Below are 21,176 nucleotides of genomic sequence, written 5' to 3'. Positions count from 1 at the left end.
TGAGAAGGGCAAGCGTGTCATTCTTTTTTCAGTCTGGATTTTTGAGGTGTGTTCTTAAAAGTTTGGTGCTTGGATGATACGTACAGTATAAAAATAGACTAACGAATATAGGGAAGTCTGGAGAGCAGACCTTACACGTAAGCCAGATTGGCGTGGTCCTACGTTTAATTATGGACAATTCTTTTGGCACCTAGCATACTCTATTGTTCTCACTAAATCCTTACCACAGCCCCGTGTGGTCAGTACTATAATCCTTAATTTTAATGTGATGATGTTTTGATAGAGAAAGGCTAAATGACTTGTCCCAGGTCACAGAAATAAAAGTTGACCAAGCCAAAATCTTGGTGGTGGCATCTCAGATCTGCATGACTGCAGACCACAAGTTCTAAGTTATGATGGGATGATATCCTCCTTGTTAAACTGTGAACCTTTAATAAAAGCTCACCTTAATGACCTGTTGTTCACTTGTACCACATGAAAAGAAGCCAGTGTCCATACTGGGGATATCAGGGGACTTCTAGGGGTCAGTGTGATGGTGACAAAAGCATTGGTGTGAGAAACTGCAAGGTGAGCCTCTCCTAGACATTTCCCCTCTGGTGTTAACGCTGAAATCCCATGGCTTTTCTTAAACATGGTTGGGGGTGGGGCAGAAGCCTGCCTTTACTCGGACCAGATCATATCTGCTAGGATGCACCTTACTCATCTCGGTACGACATCATCAAGCTGGGAGCCAGACACAGTAGAATCTGTTGGATACGTGAGTCATCCCAACTCCTAATACTGCTAATAGGGAAGCACACACAGGCTGTTCTCCAGCCTATGTCCTATTTTAATCTCCTGTAAAGTGCTATTTATGTGTTACATGTGCAGAATCCAAGAAGATGAATGTGAGGTTAACAAGTATTACATTTTCTCATTAAAAGTTACAGTCCCCTATTATGGGAACACCATCACTTGAGTGTATGTGGTTGAAGAAAAACCTGTATTTGGAGCAAAATGAAATCCCCTCCTGAAGGTTCTACTATATCAGGGGAATTTTGGGAATTTTTTGAACAGGCCAAGGCAGGTAAGCCCATGTGAAACCCATGCTGAGGAGGTGGTTTGAGATGTTTAAGGTCACGGACACTGAAGTTATTCCCCTCAGCAGTGGGCTATCCTGGAGATGGAGAGCTATCCACTATGGATGGTTCCTTGGTTCATGATGACTTTGATAATCCAGTGCTGGGGATTACTGATCTGTCTTTGGTCCGAATTCACCTAACCTACTTTGTGATAAGGGACTGCTGGACTGAGGAGTTTCTGTCGATATCAAGGGCTGAATTTGCATACATGGCTCTTTTACTGGTAATTCTCTTAACTCCCAAGAGTGAGAAGCAGTCCAAGATGGGGACGAGAAATGTGGAGAAACTCAGATAATGACATAAGAGCAAGAACTGGAGGGCACTCAGATGGTTAGAGATAGGAGGACAGATGCTCCTAAGGAAGGAAAGAACTGTTTTTCAGATTCTCATAAGGCTGATTGTTCAATGACAATCAAAATGTTCAGTTGATACAAGATTTAGCAGGAGGAGGGGATTACATGGAATGACCTTTTACCTAGACTGAAGGTGCCTTTGTGACAAGGGGCCGTGTATCTGTCATAATCTCCCTGTGTCACTTTGCATCAACGACACCATCCAGTATCAACAAGTGGTTGTTGACAAACTGAACAAAGTGACTAAACTTATTTGACAAGGGACTTTATAGGAATCAGAATTGTCTGAAGAGGCCTTCTTGGGTTGGTTATCAGTTCTGCCACCTAGATGCTTATTCTCAGAGTCCAGATGGTCACCTGTCGGGTGATCTGTCCATGTGAGAGGTGCCTAGGTAGGTAATTTTCTGAGATGCCACCATGATATAAATGCAGCCCACCATGATGGACACATCACCATATAAATCACTAATCGTGCATCAGTCCTTGGAGCCTATTGTGATAGTGAAGTGGGTCTGGGATTTGAATGGCAAAGACCCTGAAGCGGGAGGGAGAACACTGACCGGGGGGAGGATACAGTAGGGGAATCCAAAATGTACCTTTAGATCAAAAATGTACCTTTAGAACCCACCAGCTATAATGCTGCCCAGAGACCTGTCTTTCCCCTGAGGCCTGTTGGGATATCCTTTGCTCAGTCTGGGGGGACTAGAAAGGAACTGCCATCTCTACCAAATGCACACATTAGTTGTCATCTCTCTACTATCAGGCTTTCCCCCACACCCTTGAATCAAAGAACTGACAGGTGTCTACTCACAGTGCACACAGGCACGTATCCAGCTGTCCGTCCATTCGCCCACCTGTCGTGCTTTCTCTTCCTCATTCCTGGGAAGTGCCCTGCACTGGGCTTCAGGTGGTTCACCGTGAACTTCCATGGGCCCGGGGCTGAGTCGTTTAACCTCTGTAAGAGGAGGAGTCTGATGAGTTTCCTCCTAGAGACTGTTCCTTTCCTCGTGTATCATCACACAGTGTGCGGCACAGGCACAGCGCAGGAGAAAGCTAGAAGGCCTGTCTCCTAATCTCAGGGAACTTTGGATCTAGAGAGAGTCCCACATGTGACAATGCAAGGCAACAACCAAAGCCTGGGCAGAATATGGTGCTAGTGACAGAAGAGAGGGAGGGGTGAGTGCTGCTAAGGGTTAGGAGAGCAAGAAATCCCAGGGAGGAATTCCTGGAAAGGTTGGGTAGCAAGCTGGATTTTTACTGATAACAAGTCAACAGACAGAAAGAAGCAAGGCAGAAGGGCTTCCCAGAAACGGTGGTGAAAGCACTTTGTGTCTAAAGTCACGAGCGCTCAAAAAGGAAGCGCCATCTAGGTGTTTTGTTTTATATCGGTGAGTTACGAGGCCAGATGCTAGACATCTTTCACAGCCAGGCTAAGGACCTAGGGCCTTCCAAAACCAATGTAATGGGGAGCCTTTGAAGGTTGAACAGGGCAGTGCCTTATAAATAGCTTTTTGGGGAAAATAGTCTGCGTGGGACAGTTAGAAGGCAGAGAAACTAGACAGAAATGTCTTAATAGCCAAGTTGGCTATTTTTCTACTGAAAAAAAAAATCCTCAGCTTCCAATGAACCACCTTTTATTATGACACAAAAGCCATAAAGGTAGTGATGTATATAAAAGCAGTACAGGATGTTTTTAGTGGCTTTATGAAATAAAAACAGCAGTCGACAGTTAAAATTGGAATGCCCTGCATCAGGTTATAACCATCTGAGTTTGGGAAGTTGCAGCAGCAATGCAATCATATTTTTATAGCTCTAGCTCCATCTTTTCACTCTGATAACTGAGCTAGGAGTGGGTGAGAAGGGGAAACCCAGCACATCAATGTCATTAAATAGCAGAGGACAAGAGTCTTTGAATTTCAATGGCCACAGAAGTTACCGGATTGATAAAAGAATCATTACTTCCCCAAATCAGAAATATGTGTGCTATGAATCAGGGTGAGATTGATACTTGGGAAAACAGGTTCCCTAACGAAATAACACGATTGGTCGGAAGCAGTCATACCAGGCACTGTGACATCTGTGACTTCAGTTTGTACCCCTCTCAATCCTGAGCGGGATGACTTTCACAGATTCATAGATACAGATGCCGAGGTTCAGAGGAGTGGACAAACTTGCCCAGGGCCGAACAGTTAGGACTCGGTATCCCTGGGTATACCCCAAGAATGATGCTATGTCTCATGTTGTGTCTTCGAATGCCACGCGTAATTTTTCATCAACTTTGATCTTCTCTTTGCTGGTCTGTGAAGACTCGGTATCTTTCTGAGGCTACCAGCGTGGGTCTCGGACTGGAGTGTTTCATTTCATTTGTTCACCTGTGGCTGAGACAAACCCTATTCAGGGCTTTTAGAAAAGACCTCCCCCTGTTCATTCGCAGTGGTGTCTGCCTAGGGTCTCTTGGAGGCTAGGGATGGAGGTGGGCACCTCTAGTGATTACACACATCAGCTGAAGAATGGTTTGCTTGCTTAAGAGAGATGATTTGTTGGTGCAGTGTGTTCTGAGGCCAACCGAGATGTGGGCATTAATGCGCGGCCCCCATCATGAAGACTTTCCTTGAGTTTGCACCCTACTCCACTTCCGCTTGAGGTTAGTAAAATGATATGCTAATTAAAAAATTATTATTTCAAGGACTAAAGGGACAGATGAAATAAAATATTTGAATATACAAGACACATCCACAACTAATTATTTTATATTGATACCCTCATGACTCAAGGAGGAATCTGAGGCCTGGAGGGGTCACGTCATTGCACATCAAAGGCATCTCACAGATTGAAAGGTGGGTCAAACTAACTCTTACACCCACTCTTAAATGACTTCATTCAACCCTGCTCTACACATCCTTCTACGTGCACATACACACAAAGACGGTTTTGACTTGGTAGCGTTCCATTCTGTGAAGGGAGAAAATGTTTCTATCTCCTCATGGATTATGTAAATAGAGGAAATAATGTAGCTCAAGTCAACCACCATGTGGAAGTACCTTCAAGAAACCATAAGAAGGAGAAGAAAGTATGAGACGAGAGTAGAAAGGTTAGAACTGCAAATACAGTCTCCATGGTGACCCAGGGTTTGCCTCCCTACCCCATCACTGTGTGAATGCGACTTGTACCCCCCTGTAAGGTGGTTGTGAGGATAAAATGACATGATGCATGTGTGCTTCTCAGCTCTGGGCTTGGCATCTAGAAAGTTCCAATCATGACGGATGTCACAGCTTTCATGGTATTCACATAACACGTGTTGAGCACTTGACTCTGTGCCAGGCATTGTTCTAAGTGATTTATGCACATCAACTCACTTGCTCCTCATGACAACCCCTTGAGGTAGATACTTTTTATTATCTGCTCTATAGTGAAGAAGAGGTAACTGAGGCAGAGATTTTATGCCATTTGCCCAAGACCTCACAGGCAGTAAGTGGTGGAGTGAGGAGAGGGACCCCCGAGCCTGTGTTCTCAACCACTGTGCTCTGTGTCCTCTCCAGTCAGTGTGGAAGACCACTAGCAGAGGACGCAGTGGGAGAGGAAGCACCCAGTTGCTACCAGAGGCCAGATCTGTAGACCACTGGAAACTGAGCTAGAGGAAACTCTGGGGTACGACAGTCAGGCTACATCCCACTGAAAGCATCAAGCATAGAGTTTGAGATAGGCCCTGAAGGATGAGTCAAGACAGGTACAGATGAACAGAGAGTGGAACATTCAGGTAGCATGACTACAAAAAAGAAACCAATCTGAATTTGGTTGCATGGCACTACTCAACAAATGCCAACAATATCTCAATCATCAGGGTGTAGCCCCCCCCGGATCCCCATGAACCACACAGCATGATGCTGGTGTAGGATTCAGGGAGACCTGCATCAGCGTCAGCTCTACCACTCATAAGATGTGGCGGTCACTTCTCTGTCTCCGTATGTCCATCGGTAACGGGTTATCACACCTCACAGCACTGCCATAGTAGGGGTTCAGTAAGTATTGGCCCCCACGTCCGGTCCTTGCCGTGGCTTCCAAGGGAGACCTGTGAGCGTCGGAGTGCGAGCTGCTGGGTGCGTCTGGGCTCACCCAGCTGGGTTTTCTGACCACTGTGTATGTCAGTTGTCGACTTGGAATTCTTGCTCAAGGAGTATTTAGACTCATATCAAGTTTATCTAGAAAACATATTCTAAATCGCCTCTGGAGATTTCCTTCCCCTAAATTTTTCTAAAATTCTTGCAGCTTCTATCATGGAAGACAGTGTTTACTATTTCTAAGGGGCGCATTTCCATGAGAACAACCTTAGGTGCCTCGGGAAAAGCTCCACGTGCTCCACGTCTCCCCTGCTCACGTGACATGAGCCTCCTTAGGGGGGCTGCCAAATAAGATGCATATGCCCAGCTAAATTCACATTTAAGATAAATAACAAATATTTTTAAGTATAAGTAATATCGGAGATATATTAAAATATTTATACTAAAAAAAATGTTGTTTATCTGAAATGCAGATGTAACTAGGTATCGTCTAGTTTTATTGCTATGTCTGATTACTCCACTCCTAAGGTCCAGGGAGCCCCGCAGGGTGGAATAGCAGTTCTGGGGGTTCAAATCCTCATTCAGTCCCTTACTGGTTGTATAACTTTTCACTTAACCTCTCTGAAGTGAAAAAGCTTTTATATTAACGGGGATAAACGTAGATGAAGACACCTCTTAGGGACTCTGAAAAGGTAAAGTGGAATATCACAGGCTGATACAACTGGTACACCTCCCGGGGCCTAACAGAAGCGCCACACCTGCGAAGGTGACTCGTGTTGCTAGCAGAGCACTTTGTCAACAGCGCTACTTCCCTGAAACTGTAGGGACATCACTGCTGCTTTCCCCCGGGGCCATCCAGTGGGTAGGCGGGAGACGTCTGAGATCGTAACTCAAACCCACTCCAGGGTTTCTCCCACGTCCCTGGAAGCCTCTTTCACATGAGTAAATGTCTTCAGTCACCTGGAGGAAGACTCAAACAGAACCGAGTCCTAACATTTGCAGCATGGTCCACTGGCTTGCTTTAGAGTCCTTGAAAGCAGGATTCCTCAGGAAAGCGTTTTTCTCTTTTATGATTCTGTTCCCAAAGATGGCAAAATCGTTTCAGGTGAAGGAATGAGGGGGTGGTGGTGGAGCCAGGGTCAGCCTCACCTAGGACACATGCTCTACGATGAACATGAACCACGAAGACCCTCTCCTGCTTGATACTTTTTTCCCCTCCTGCTTGTTATTAAATACAGAGACTCCAGCACACATACCAGATCCTCGAGGGATGCGTTATGCCCAGTTTACAAAGGAAGAAATGGAGGCTTGTCCGAGTTATGTCATCTTCCCCCAACTCACACAAACTCTAAGTGGCAGAGCTGGGATTCAAACCCGAGCCTGACTCACACTAAAAGCCATTTCTCTTCTATTGCCCAAGGGTACTTCAGCTTGTTTTTACCAGTTTTTGTGAGTAATGATAAAAACACAACAAAACAAAGCATCTGTTTCATGAACCAAGAACATGCCTCTCCCGTCTCCCCTCCTTTCCCTTCCAGCCCCTGAAAGGGGAAAAAGAAACAGGGTCTTGTGAAATTTCTACAATACCCTCGGGGACTGCAGCCACAATGCCTGAATTGCTCAGAATTTCACCTTCCACATTTCCTCAGCCACAAAAGCCATTCACGGCCACCGCAGCCCCAGCATAGCTGGTCCCTTGTTCAGAGCCTGAGAAATCCCCTCGGGATCTTGAGTTCATGCAGAAGGGCCATGCCGGGTTCTGGAGGGACTAGTGGCTGAGAGTAACAGGATCCGAGACAGGCCTGTGTCATTTATGACGTGTGGTCTGCACAGAGAAACCTTGTCATACTGCTGACGATCACCTACCTGTTGTGACATGACCTGACCCATACTCAGAGCACAGGGTGCCCTGATATGACCACAGCATCAGAAAAAAGAAAAAAAAAAAGCACCTCCCTCAAAGGCTGAGACTTGAGCTTCTAGGTCTACCAGTTCATTGCACCTAGGCAACTGTCCCTGTTGTCCTTATTGTCGTTGTTAGCAGTTAATACTTATTCATGGTGCAGTCAGTTCCAGGCACTAGGGGACTGCTTAAACATGAACAAAATACAGTCCTCTTCCTTGTAAATCACCCAAATCTGCTGAGAGACACAGACTCACAGAGAGAATGGGAAGTTCTGAGAGAGAACACAGGGAGTCCAGAGAGAGAGAGCTGGCTGTGTGAGGCAGACCTCAGGGTAGCTTCTTGGAGGAGACAACATCCAAGTTGAGTCTTGAAGAGTAAGAAACAATGTCCCTGGTGGAGAGACTAGGGAACATGTTCTGCAGAAAGAACAGAGGCAGAGTGACATCATCAAGATGGTGACAAAGTTGTTCTTGATTTTAGAAAATCTATGAGAAGACTAACAACTAGCCAATGTAAAACTCCTAGAACGTGGAGGTGAGGCTGAAGCATGCCCCGTACCCCCGAGAATGAGATGGGCAACGTTAGATGAGTAAGGGGAACCGCTACACGCTGTGAGCACCGCCCCTCCCCAGGGCTGGTGCAGCTCCACACCCAGGGGGCACTAACCTCCCCTCCAAGCCTGCAGTTCCTCCAGGGGCACGAGAGAGCCCAAGGCAGACATCCAGCTCCCCCAGCGCTGCGGGCTGCTTCTCAGAAGGCCCATATGTCACTTCATATGGATTATGGGGGAATATGAGAAACCTGAATGCTGGAGATCAGGTAGCAATGGAAAAGGAGAGTGAGGCTGATGGTCTTGGCAGACCAAGTGCGTATGGCAGTGGTGCCCAAGTATATCTCCCAGAGGCACCGCTCATCTGCAGACCCAATGGTGGCCCAGTGTGAGCAGGGAACTCATCACGGAGTTGGTCTGCCTGGTTCAAAAATCCAAATAATAAGCGGTGTTGGCCTTGAAGCCGGCTCAGCCAGTCCACTTCCTCTCCTACTGCTGAGTGTCGCTCCCATCCCTGCCCAACCAGGATGTCTGACCAGAGCACATGGCAAGCTTCTTAGCCCAGTATCCCCTTAGTGGAGAGCACGGCCAGTGGCTCTGCCCATATGGCAGCCAAGTTAGTGGCCCTGGGGCCTATTCTGTGGCCCTGCCTGGGCAGGGAATCTAATTGAGAGCCTCACCCACTGAATACATCCTCCAGCCACCTAACCAGGAAGCCTAACCAGGAGCCACCTGGAATCTGCGGCTCATCCAGTGACCCCGACTCCAGTGGGGTCCAGCTACTGGGCTTGCCGATCTGCATGGTCAGGGCGGCAGCCTGTCAGGCCAGGGAGCTGGGTGCATAGTTCTGCCTAATTTGGTCCCAGACAAGGACCCCGTAGCCTTGGGGCCTGCATGGTGATCCTGCACAGGTAGGGAAACTGATTCCAACTCCCAGCACTGCTGAAAAGAGCCTTCAGCCTGCCTGACCACAGAATCTGACCAGAGCACATGGGAAGCTCTGTAGCCCATCGTATGGCTTTTCATACAGTAGAACTTGAACCGAGAGCATAGCCAGTGCCTCTCCCCGTATGCAGAGCAAAGCCAGTGGCGCCTTCCAACTAGGGAATTCAGTGTGCAGTCCTGCCTTACATGGGTCCTTTAACACCCAGCTGTGCTGATGTTGCTGCCCACTCTGCCACTCCACCTGGGCAGGGAAGCTAATTCATAGCCCTGCTGTCTGCTGAGTATAGTACCCAGTTCTGACCATCTAGAAAGCCTGACCAGAGAATCCAGGCCAGTCCAGAGCCCATCCTACAGCTGTACTGGGACAGGGGACCAAGCCAACAGTTCTATCCAAATGTTCTCAGCCAGTAGCAACACACACCCAACTTCAGAGCTTTGACAGTGGCCTTGCCCCCAAACAGACCCAGATAGTAAGCCCCACTGCCCAAGGATGTTACCAGCTGACATGTCCAGAACTCCAAGCTGAGCTGACTAGGAAGAGCTATCTCTGCCAAAGTGAAAGTCCAAGTCTGGAAGAAGGGAAGACTTACTCAAATGCACAAATACCAATGTAAAGAATCTGTGATAATGAAAAATCAGGTTAACACGACACCATCCAAGGAAACTAGTAAAGCTCCAATAACTGAGTCTAAAGAAGTGAATATTTATGAACTGTTAGATAAAATTTTTAGAATAACCCTCTTAAAGTTTAAGGACTATAAGAATAGCAGGCAGACAACAAAAAGAAATTAGGAAAATGCATCAACAAAATAAAAAGTTCAACAAAGATATATAAACCATCAAAAAAAAAATCCCAAACATAAATCGTAGAGATGAAGAATACAACAACTGAACTGAAGAATTCATGAAAGAGCTTTGACAGCAGACTCCATCATGCAGAAGAAATCATCAGTGATCTAGAAGACAGGGCATTTGGAATTATCTAGTCAGAGGAGCATAAAGGGAAAAGGATAAAAAGACTGGAGAAAGTTTATAGGACTTAAGGGAAACCATCAAACAAAACAATAAATGTGTCATGGGAATCCCAGAAGGAGAACAGAAAGAGGCAAAGTCTACCTAAAGCAAGATCTGAAAATTTCCCAAGCATGTGGAGAGAAACAGGCATCCAGAGCCATTAGGCCCAAAGGACCCCAAATAAGTTGAACATGAATAAAGTAACAGCACACATTATAACTAAACTGTCAAAAGTCAAAGTAAAAAAATAGTTTTGAAAGCAGCAAGTGTAATGAGACAAGTTTCATACAAAGAAACCCCATAAAATTACCAGCAGATTTCTCAACAGAAACTTTACAGGTGAGGAGAGAATGGGATTTTATACTCAAAATATTGAAAGAAAACAGGTTGTCACCCAAGAATTACATACCCGGCAAAGCTGTCCTTCAGAAATAAAAGACAGGTAACAATTTTCTCTAAGAAAGAAGAGCCAACATAATTAGACACCATAAAAGACATGCTAAAGGGAGTTCTTTGAGTGGAAGCAAAAAGATACTTACTAACATTACTAAAAACATATGAAGGTAGTATAAAACTCACTGGTAATGGTAAATACATAGTCAAAGTCAGATGCTCTAATATACAAATGGTGGCACGTAATTCACTTAGAATTCTACTTTAAAAGTGAAAAAACAAATGTATTAAATATAATCAGAACTATAATAATCTGTCATTGGATATACATATAAAATATGTAAACTAAAATGGGAGGGGGGAACTAAAAGTGTAAAGTTTAGGAATGCTATTGAAATTAAGCTGCTACCAGTTTAAAACAGGGCATTACAGTTTAAGATATTGTATGTAAGCCTTATGGTAACCACAAAATAAAACCCTGTAGCTGATGCACAAAAGATCATGATAAAGAAGTTAAAGCATAGTTTAAAAAAAAAAAGGCATCAAATCACAAAAGAAAACAGCAGGATAAAAGGTAATAAGGGATCTAAAATAGAAAACATTTAAAAAATGGCAAATAATAAGTCCTATGTCTCAATAATTACTTTAAACATAAATGGATTAAATTCTCCAATCAAAAGCTACAGAATGACTGAATGAATTAAAAGCAAGATGCCAACAATATGCTGCCTACAAGAGATTTACTCTACCTTCAAAGACACACATATACTGACAGTAAAGGAACTTTGAAAAAAAGGCATTTGAAGCAAATAGTAACAAAAAGCAGGAGTAGCTATGCTTATATCAGGAAAAAACAGACTTTAAGCTAATAATGGAAAAAAGAGACAAAGCAGCTCATTATATAATTATAAAGGGTCAAACTGTCAAGTAGATATAATAATTGTAAATATTAATGGACCCAATATTGGAGCACCCAAATATATCAAGCTATACCAACAGAACTAAAAGGAAAACAATAATACAACAATAGTTGTGGACATTAATGCCCCACTCTCAATAATGGACAGATCATCCAGACAGGGAATCAGTGAGGAAACAGAGAATGCGAACAACACTACAGACAAAAGGGACCTAACAGACGCATAAAAACATTCTGATAACACCAGAATACACAGGGTACATTTTCTAGGATAGATCATATGCTAGACAACAAGACATGTCTTTTAGTGAATTGAATAAACTAGAAATCATACCAGGTGTCTTCTCTGACCAGAAACTAGAAATCAGTAACAGGAGGGGAAATGGAAAATGTATAAATATATGGAGATTAAACAGCACTCTTCCTAAACAACCCCAAGATCTAACAGTAAAAGGAAAACGTAGAAGTATCTTAAGAGAAACAAAAATGGAAACATACCAGAACTTAGGGGATGCATAAACACCAGTTCTAAGAGACATTTGTAGCTATAAATGCGTCTGTGAAATAAATGTATCTCCAATAAACAACTTAAGTGTACACCTCAAGGAACTAGAAAAAGAAGAACAAAGTAAGCCCAAAGTTAGAAGGAAGGAAATAACAAATATTGGAGCAGAAATAAAGAGAGAACAGGAAAACAGAAAAGATTTTTGCAAACTGAGTTAGTTCTTTGAAAATATAAACAAAATTGACAGACCTTTAGCTAGCCTTACAAGGAAAGAAGAAAAGCCCCAAATTAACAAAATTGTAAATGAAAGGGGGAGAAATAGAAAGGATCACAAGAGGGGCTCTGAACATCTGTAGGCCAGCAAGCTGCACAACCTAGAAGAAACGGATACAGTTCTAGAAATTACAACCTACAGAGACTGCACTGGGAAGAAACAGTAAATCTAAACAGACCCATAAGGAGTTTGGGCAGTAATAAAAGAAAAGCAAGCAAACAAACAAACATAAAACCGGCTTTCAACAAATAAAAGCCTGGGACTAGGTGGCATCAGTGGTAAATTTTACCAAACATTCAAATAAGAATGAACGCCAATCCTTCTCAAACTCTTCCAAAAAGTTGAAGAAGGAACACTGCTAAACTCAGTTTACCAGGCCAGCATTACCCTGATACTAAAGCCAGATGAGAAAACAAAGAAAAGAAAACTACAGACCACTATGTCTGATGAATATAGATGCAAAAATTCTCAACAAAATACTAGCAAGCCGAATTAGGCCGCACCTTTGAAAGGATCATACACCGCAACCAAGCAGGATTCACATCTGGGACACAAGAGCGGTTCAACATACGCAAAGGAATAAATGTGATCCGCCACAGTAATAGAATGAAATATAAAAATCATGATTACTTCAACACACAGAGAAAAAGCATTTGGTTAAACACAACATCCTTTCATAAGAAAAACTCAACTAAGGTATAGAAGAGGTATAGAAGAAATGTACTTCAATGTAGTAAAGGTCACATATGGCAAGCCCACAGCTTACATTATACTCAAAAGTGAAAGGCTGAAAACTTTCCCTCTAAGATCAGAAACTAGGCAAGGTTGCCCACTCTTAGCACTCCTGTTCATCATGGTATTGGAAGTCCTAGTCAGAGCAATCAGAGAAGGAAGGAAGGAAGGAAGGAAGGCAGGCAGGCAGGGTGAAGGGAGAGGGAGAGGGAAGGAGGGAGGAAGGAAGGGAGAACTGAATTAAAGACATCAGAATTGAAAAGGAAGAAGTAAAACTCTCTATTTGCAGATACATTATTTTATGTATAGAAAATCCTAAAGACCACCAAAAAAATCCTGTTAGATCTACTCAATGAATTCAGTAAAGTTGCAGGATACAAAATCAACATACAAAAATCAGTAGCATTTCTATACATTAAACAGTAATTAAAGAGAAGTAAAGAAAATAATCTCACTCATGATAGCACCTAAAATAATAATATTTAGGAATAAATTTAAGGAGGTGAAATATCTCTACACTGAAAACTATAAGACTTTGATGAAAAAAATTGAAGACAATACAAATAAATGGAAAGATACTGTGTGTTTATAGGTTTATAGGTGTCAGGGTGTCCATAATATTCAAAGCCCTCTATTCACTAATGATATTCCTACCAATGTCCTGATAACAATTTTTACAGAAGTAGAAAAATAATCATAAAATTCATATGGATCCACAGAAAATCTGAAATAGCCACATCAATCCTTAGAAGTCAATGCTAAAGGCATCACATGTCCTGATTCCATGCTATATTATAAAGCTATGTAAAAAACATAGACACTTAGACCAATGGAACAGAATCAAGAGCCCAGAAATAAACTCATGCATATACAGTTAACCAATATTTGACAAAGGAGTCAAGAATGCTCAGTGGAGAAAGGGCATTCTCTTCAATAAATGGTGCTGGAGAAAAATTGGATATTCATATGTAAGAGAGCGAAATTAGACTCCTATCTTCTTCCACTCAATTAATTCAAAATGGATTAAAGGCTCAAAACCAAGACATAAAATCATAAAATTCCTAGAAGAAAATAGGTGAAAAGCTTCTTGACATGGGTCTGGGCAATGATTTTAGGAAATGATAAAGCATGAGAAACAAAATTAAAAAAAAAAAACTGTGTTGGGTTATACCAGACTGAAAAAACCTTCCACACAGCAAAACAAATGATAAACAAAATGAAAAGGCAACCTACAGAGTAGGAGGACGTATTTGAAAGTAATACATCTGATAAGGGGTTAGTATCCAAAATATGTAAGAAACTAACAACTCAACAGCAAAAAACCCCAAATAATCCAATTCAAAAATGGGCAAAGGACCAGAACAGACATTTTTCCAAAGGAAATATTCACATGGCTAACAGATACATTACAGAGGTGCTCAACATCTCTAATCATTAGGGAAATGAAAGTCAAAACCACAGTGAGGCATTACCTCGTGCCTGTTAGAACAGCTACCATCAAAAATACAAGTGACACAAATGCTGGCAAGGAGACAGAGCCTTGTGCAAAACTGGTGAGAATGTAAGCTGGTGCAGTCTCTACAGAGAACAGCATGGATGCTCCTCAAAAATATTAAACGTAGAAATGCCGTATGACCTACCAACCCCACTTCTGGGATGTGTCCAAAGGAAAAGAAATCACTGCCTGCACCTCCATGTAGATTGCAGCATTATTTACAACAGCCAAGATTGGAAACATCCTCAGTGTCCACCCACAGATAAGTGGATAAAGTATGTGTGAGATACACACATACATATATATATACACATAGATATATAAACACACACACAATGAAATACTTTATTCAGCCATAAAAAAGGAAATCTTGACATCCATGTGACAACGTGGATGGAAATAGAGAGCATTATGCTGAGTGACATAAGTAAGAGAAAGACAAATACTGTATGATCTCACATATGTGTAAAATCTAAAAAAAAAAAAACCAAAAAAACCCAAACTCATAGAATGAGATCAGATTTGTAGTTGCCGGAAGCAGGGGGCAGGGGATGGGGGAATTGGGAAAAGGTGTTCAAAACATACAAACTTCCACTTAGATAAATATGTGCTGGTGATGTACAATATGATTACTATGGTTAACAATGCTGTATGGTATATTTGAAAGTTACTAAGAATAAATTCTAAGAGTTCTCATCACAAGGAAAAAAGTTTGTAAAGTGATGGATGTTAACTAAACTTATTCCGGTAATCATTTCACAGTACGTACGTGTCAAGTCATCCGCAGTAACTGTTTTGCATGTCAATTATATCTCAGTAAAACTAGACAAAAGAGAACACGTGCAAAGATCTATGGTTGAGAGAGACATTTTACGACTTTTTCACATTCCAGTCTCTGACAGGAACCCCGCCTCATTCTGTATCAAACATAGATATAAACACACACACCTCATACCACACTTTCGATTTTCATTTTTGGCAGATATAACATTATTTATATAATTTCATTCATTATATCTATGTAGAGTTGTATGAGTTGAATTACATTTGACTAGTTATATTGTTTTGTGGATGTTAAATTAAATGTTTATTCATTTTGATTTCTCCATTTTCTTTTCAAATATACAATCCTATACATCTATGTTTTCCAGTCCTCAAACACTTTTGCAGGCTCCTGATGACTCACTGGTCATTGGCCCTGAGCATCCTGTGTACAGTACCAAGAGGATGAACCAGTTCTGAAAAGGAGTAGGACATTTTCAGGGAATTGTATGGGGTTGTTTCCCATGGTGCAGACAGGGAATGAGGGTGATGAGCGTAGATACTCCTTGAAAGATGAGGGGAGGTAGGCAGGTGCCGGGACACTCAGGTGCTAGTGTGTCAGACTGAGAACTTCAGTCCAAAATAAGTGGAGAGGCACGGAAGATGTTTAGGCATGGGGTGGTGATCACATTTGCATACTGGTTGGTGGTTTGGAGGACGCCCTGGTGGCTAGAGATCTGCAGCAGCCTCGTCACCATCCCCCATCTTCGAAGCAGCAGAGAGCCTTCCTAGAACACAAGGTGAGGATGGAGAGAAGCGAGAGAAAGCAGACAGAGCTGCTGAGGGCTGGAGAGGAGGCAGGCCTGGGGATCAGGGTTTGGACCATGCTGAGGACGGGGCTGTTGTCGTGAGCATCTGCGTGATGCGTGGGCATCCTTTTCGTAACCAGGTTGCTGGCACACTTCATCCTTCCCAGACTGTAACTAGAGGCTGAAGGTATCCCAATAGCACCACAAGGCTTTTCCTTGTGGAGGAAGGAAAACTGTGAGAACCAGGGATCTGACCTATGGCCCTGGCTGGTCCAAAGACCTTCCACATGTGCTTGTTAAAATGTCAGCAGCCGTTTCTTCTGTGGGAAACTTCTTTCTTTCTCAGCCCCTAGCATGTGCATACCCCAGGAGGCAGCCACGGGGTCATGGCTGATGCCAGAGTCTTTACTCCCTGCTGTTCCTGAGTCTGAAATAGGGAGGCAGGAAACTCCAGAATTGATGGTTGACATGAACAGCATGAAATGAGCCCAGCAGATGCATGCACAGAGCATCTTACTCTCAAGCAAGAGGTCTGTCATCGTGTGAATGGCAGAAATAACCACGAGGATGACACTGATACCAGTTAATGTTGATTTACATGTGCACTGTGCACCTGACATTGTGCTAAGCAGCGTGTGTGGTTTCTCATTTAATCCTTGTGACTTTATAAGGCAGGTTAGGAATAGGCAAACCTCAGCTTCCTACCCTGCTGCCAAGTCAAGAGTCCACCCTCATTTAATGTTTCTGCAACTCTTGTTCTTTTGATTCATCTAATTCGGTGATTTTCCACCAGGGATGATTTTTTTTGCCCCCCTAGCCCTCCACTCAGTGGACATTTGATAAGGTCTGAGGCATTTTTGATGGTCACAAATGGGGGCTGGGGGTTGCTACTGGCATCTGGCAGGTAGAGGCAGAGATGCTACTAAACCCCCTACAATGCACAGAGCAGCTCCTAGAACAAAGAATTACCCACCCCCAAACGTCAGTAGTGGAGATATCCTGACCCAGTGACTGGGGCAAGGGGACCAGCCAGTCAGCATCTGCACAGTGTGGAACGAACACTTTCCTCCACGCTCTTCCCTTCCTTTCTTCTACATTCAGTTGTTTAGACATTTGTTCCTTCATTCAAGAAATTGCACCCCTCTTCTGAAGGTTTTAGTAGCTTCCTTGAAATAGACAGGTGGCTGGTCTTGGCTCAGTGTGCCTTTTAATTGGAAAGGAAATCACACCCTCTTGTCACCTGATTGATAACTAAACTTGGGGAGAGGTGTTCTCCCTTGAAAAAAAAATCGTGTGTATGCCGATACTACTTTAAAAAAAATCATAGTTTGGGGTATTAGCTGGAAGCCTAAGGGCAGTTTTGATCCCAAAGCACCTCGTGTGTGTGTGTGTGTGTGTGTGTGTGTGTGTGTGTGTACACCCTAAGGAAATCAGTCTGATCCCAGAGAAAACAATTAGGACCATGTGGTTTTTCATTCACCACTGTTTTCAGAAGCGCTGCCAAAACATCGGAGATGAAGACAAAGGGGTCATTCACGCTCAGCAGCCCGCACTGGGGGACAGCAGAGGCCCCTGGATGGAGGAGGGCAGGCAGTCGGCCGGCTCCCACCGTTAGGGCTTTATTAGTGGGACAGACCCAGTTTAGAGAATCAGTGAGGGGGCCAAATACTGCTGCTGGTCAGAGAGGAATCCTACCACGCCAGCCCCACTCTGTGCCGGGGGAGTCTGGCACACAAGGGCGCCCCGCCTAGTTAGTGTCCTCCGGGATGCTCAGAGGCAGAAACCCACCCAGAATTTCTGTGACTGTTTAAATGCAGTTGGGTCCCTGTTGTCTCAAAGCAGGCTGGAGTCGGCTAGTCTAACGCAGTGCCACGGGGAAGCTTTACAAAGTCTCCTCATGACTTGGCCTCTCTGTATTTCTGTCCTTCCTTCCGGGTGAGAGAATTCTCTGATTGCTTCGAAAACGGACCAAGTGGAAGTAGCAACCTGCTGAACCTCAGAAGCAATGAGATTCTCATCAGCAGAGCAATTCAGTCCTGGACAGAGAGTCTCTTGGCATAGAAACGCAAAGGGAATTCAAGAAGGAAATTCAGAAAGAGGAGGAAAGAGAGATTCCACTAGATTTAAGATGCTCCCCAGACCTGAGATTTTACGCTTATAAGTCAGTCAGTCCTATGTATAAACAATGCCTGGTGCAATGAGGGAGCTTAATGTTTACTAAATGACTCAACAAATGAAACAGAGGCGCAGGGGACACTGATAAATTCCCCACACTGATGCAAAAACTCCTCCATGAATTTAAGAAAGGGATCAAATCTTCATTTGAAGTTGTTTTTTTTTTTTTTTTTGGTTATAACAAAGAGTTCTTGGCTTCACAGGACCCATGGCTTTTATTTTTCTCTTTCATATACCCTTGTTTTATACACTCTAAACTTCAGGGAAGATCTTCGGGAAATAGTAATTTTGAGATCTTAGGAAGAGAGTATAAGCCCAAGAAAACGATTGTTATTCCTTCCCTTGGAGAAGATTAGTGGGTAAGTGCTGAGTTGTAACAACGCTAGAGTAGAAAGCTGCATATAAAATCCCAAACAAAGGGCAGTCACACCCAGGGCAGCATTTAAGGCAAGGAAATTTCCTTGCCTTTTTATTTAAAGCAAAGCGGCTCAGCAGGGTGTCTGGAAAGTGAAGTTTAATGATGTGAAGTTCAGAGGTTTGCACACATCTCTTGCTCTGCCAATGACTTGCAACTGAAGAATCTATTGCAAAAGAAGCCCTTCTCCTCTCCCACTTCCTCTCCTGTGGAATGGAAACAGTAGTATCTGCCTAGCAGAGCGTTCTGAGTATTTTTGAATCCATATAGGACATTACCCATGGATGCTATTTAAAGATTGTATAACCCTATAACAAACTATTTTAGTGCCATCTTTATATGGTCATCTTGTTTCAACGCCCAACCTCAAACATCAGGGTTTGAGTTTGCAGTATCTCGGCAATAACTCCTCACTGTAGACATTCCATTACGTCTATATCAACTATACTTCTTGAAACAGAAGAGAATGATACAGAAATACAAGGAATATACTTCTAACTATTGAAATACCTCATGGTGACATTTTATTCACAGATACTGCCAAAATAGCTATAAAATGGGAGAAAGGACTCTGGACCAAGAGACAGGGAAAGTGGGAGTTGGTGCATTCTTTTCTTTTTCTTTCTTTCTTTTTATTTTGTTTTGCTCTTACCATCCTCCCATGTCCCCTCCTTCTCTCCTTTCCTCCTCTCTTCCTCATATATTATGTCTCATGATACAAAATTAATGAGACTAATTCCCTGATCCCAGTGACTTCGAAAGCTACTGGTGAAGGTCAAATCAAGAGAGAAAGGAAAGCAAGCATCAGATACACCTCACAAAAGCGAGGGTTGGGTGGATGTCTAGGGAGGCTTCTTGGAGAAGGAAATGCCCGGTTTGGATTGGGTTTTGAGTAAATAGGAGCTTGGAAGGAAAAAAGGGTGAGTGAGAATACAGGCCAAGGAAACTCCCCGTGGTTCCACAGAACCAAAGGGGAGGATGTTTTTGAGCACATTCTAGGGAATAAGACAAAAAAGGTGGAGGAGATCTGCCAGATTGGGAAGGGCCTTCTGAGTCATGACGTGTTTTGATTTCCCTTGAGGATCATATGGGACCATGGAAGGCCTTAAAATTAGAGTGAGGATGAGGTCTAATTGTTATTTTGAAATACATGCAGTGATTAATTGGAGACAGGATTGGAATGGAGAGACTAGAGGCAGGAAGACCATTTTGGGGGCTGTTGCAATGAAGTAAAAGACACTGGTCAAGGAAGTAGGGAAAAGAAAAAGAGGGCATCTGAGTACTTGACTGGTGACACCTCAGACCACACCGGAGGGATGGCTACGTGCAGGTCAAGGGAAAGCAAAGGGCTTCCTTGTTCTTCCCTACCTTGACCCCATGCACGTCATTTTGCCTCCTTTAACATTATTTTCCTAGTGCATGAAACAACAAGTTTCTATAGTTCACTTTTAGACAGCAGTTGTGCTAATTGTGCTCAGGGACCATATGTCCCCATCATTTGTTGGAGAACATTCCAGGTAAAGTGATAATTGGTTTGTCTGTTGGTTTGCTTTTAGAGATGGGACAGCATTTTAAGAGGACGAAGAAGTTGGGCATCTTCCCTTTCTTGCTTTCTATGTATAGAAGCAGGCACTCCCATCATCTTATGTAAATCACAGCAGGTCAAGTAAGGAAAGGATTTTAATGGACCAGTCACCCCAAAAGCTTATAAACTTACTACAGTAAAAATTTTGTCATTCCTCCATAGATTTCACATTGGACAGTTTAGATAATGTAATAACACCTTGGTTGTAACCCACAGTATTATGATGTGGCTTTTTCATACCTAATTCACCAGAATTGAGAGCTTGAATTCCTTCCTTTCCCTTTGTCTTTTATTTTCTCTGTTATACACTTATCTACATGACCTCATCCACCACCATGATGTTGTTTTATCACCTACAGTTCAAACAGGCATTGTTTCAGACAGGTTAGAAACAGTCGCAGCTGCATGGCGATACATTTGCAGCCTCCTGTGGGCTTTGCTTTCCAGAGAAAACCTTTCTTTTGAATGTAGTTTCTTATTTTAAAAGATAATTTCTTCCCGGCCCTCTGCCTCCACCGTAGTCACTCTCATTTGACCTCAGCTGAGGACTCAGTCTTGGAGATGTTGTGCATGGAGCTAGTTCCCTACGCTGGTCCTATCTTTCTAAAAGTTAAGGCTTTTAAGGGAAGGAATCAAAGCCTATGAAAAGGTTTTCCTTTGGAGAAACCAGTGACTCTTTCCAGCATCAAACCCAAAGCCTTGTCTTTCTCAGAAATGGTCTCTTTCAACTGTTTCAGCTCTAACTCACTGTGAGACTTGGGGCATGTTACTGACTGAACCTCAGTTTTCTCACTTATGAAATGGAAATAATAACGTCTGTCTCACAGAAATTTTTGCAGATTCAGTCTCTAATATAGGGACTGGCAAGCATGTGTATCCCTCAGGATAGATTAGATTCTGCGGCATTAACATACAAATCCTGCTTCTCAATAGCTTGAAACAACAAAAGATTATCTCTTGTGCAAGCTACATGGCCAGCTGAGTTTGAGATGAGGCTCTGCTCTCTGTGGTCCCACAAGGGTCCAATCTGATGGGGACTCTGCCATCTTATGACAACATCTCAATACCAGGCTTCAGGGTGACTCACGTTTCATTAGATAAAGCAAGTCATATGGCTATGCTGAACTTCAAAGGTATGGGGAAGTATAATCCTTCCATGTCTTTG

At 43.1% G+C, this 21,176-nt stretch overlaps 1 long non-coding RNA gene across 2 annotated transcripts in view; it reads right to left on the bottom strand.

Annotated features, from left to right (window-relative positions):
• Positions 1 to 2,291: 2,291 nt before the first annotated feature.
• LOC140698157 (uncharacterized) overlaps positions 2,292 to 21,176 on the bottom strand; it is a 65,437-nt gene continuing 46,552 nt past the window's right edge. For both annotated transcript variants that reach the window (XR_012075713.1, XR_012075712.1), the window contains one exon: positions 2,292 to 2,429. This is a non-coding gene — a long non-coding RNA (uncharacterized lncRNA). The remainder of the gene's footprint in view (positions 2,430 to 21,176) is intronic.

Source organism: Vicugna pacos, chromosome 9 (assembly GCF_048564905.1).
Source record: "Vicugna pacos chromosome 9, VicPac4, whole genome shotgun sequence".
Classification (NCBI taxonomy): Eukaryota; Metazoa; Chordata; class Mammalia; order Artiodactyla; family Camelidae; genus Vicugna; species Vicugna pacos.
Note: the sequence above shows the minus strand (reverse complement) of the source record. Positions and strands in the feature narration are given on the sequence as shown.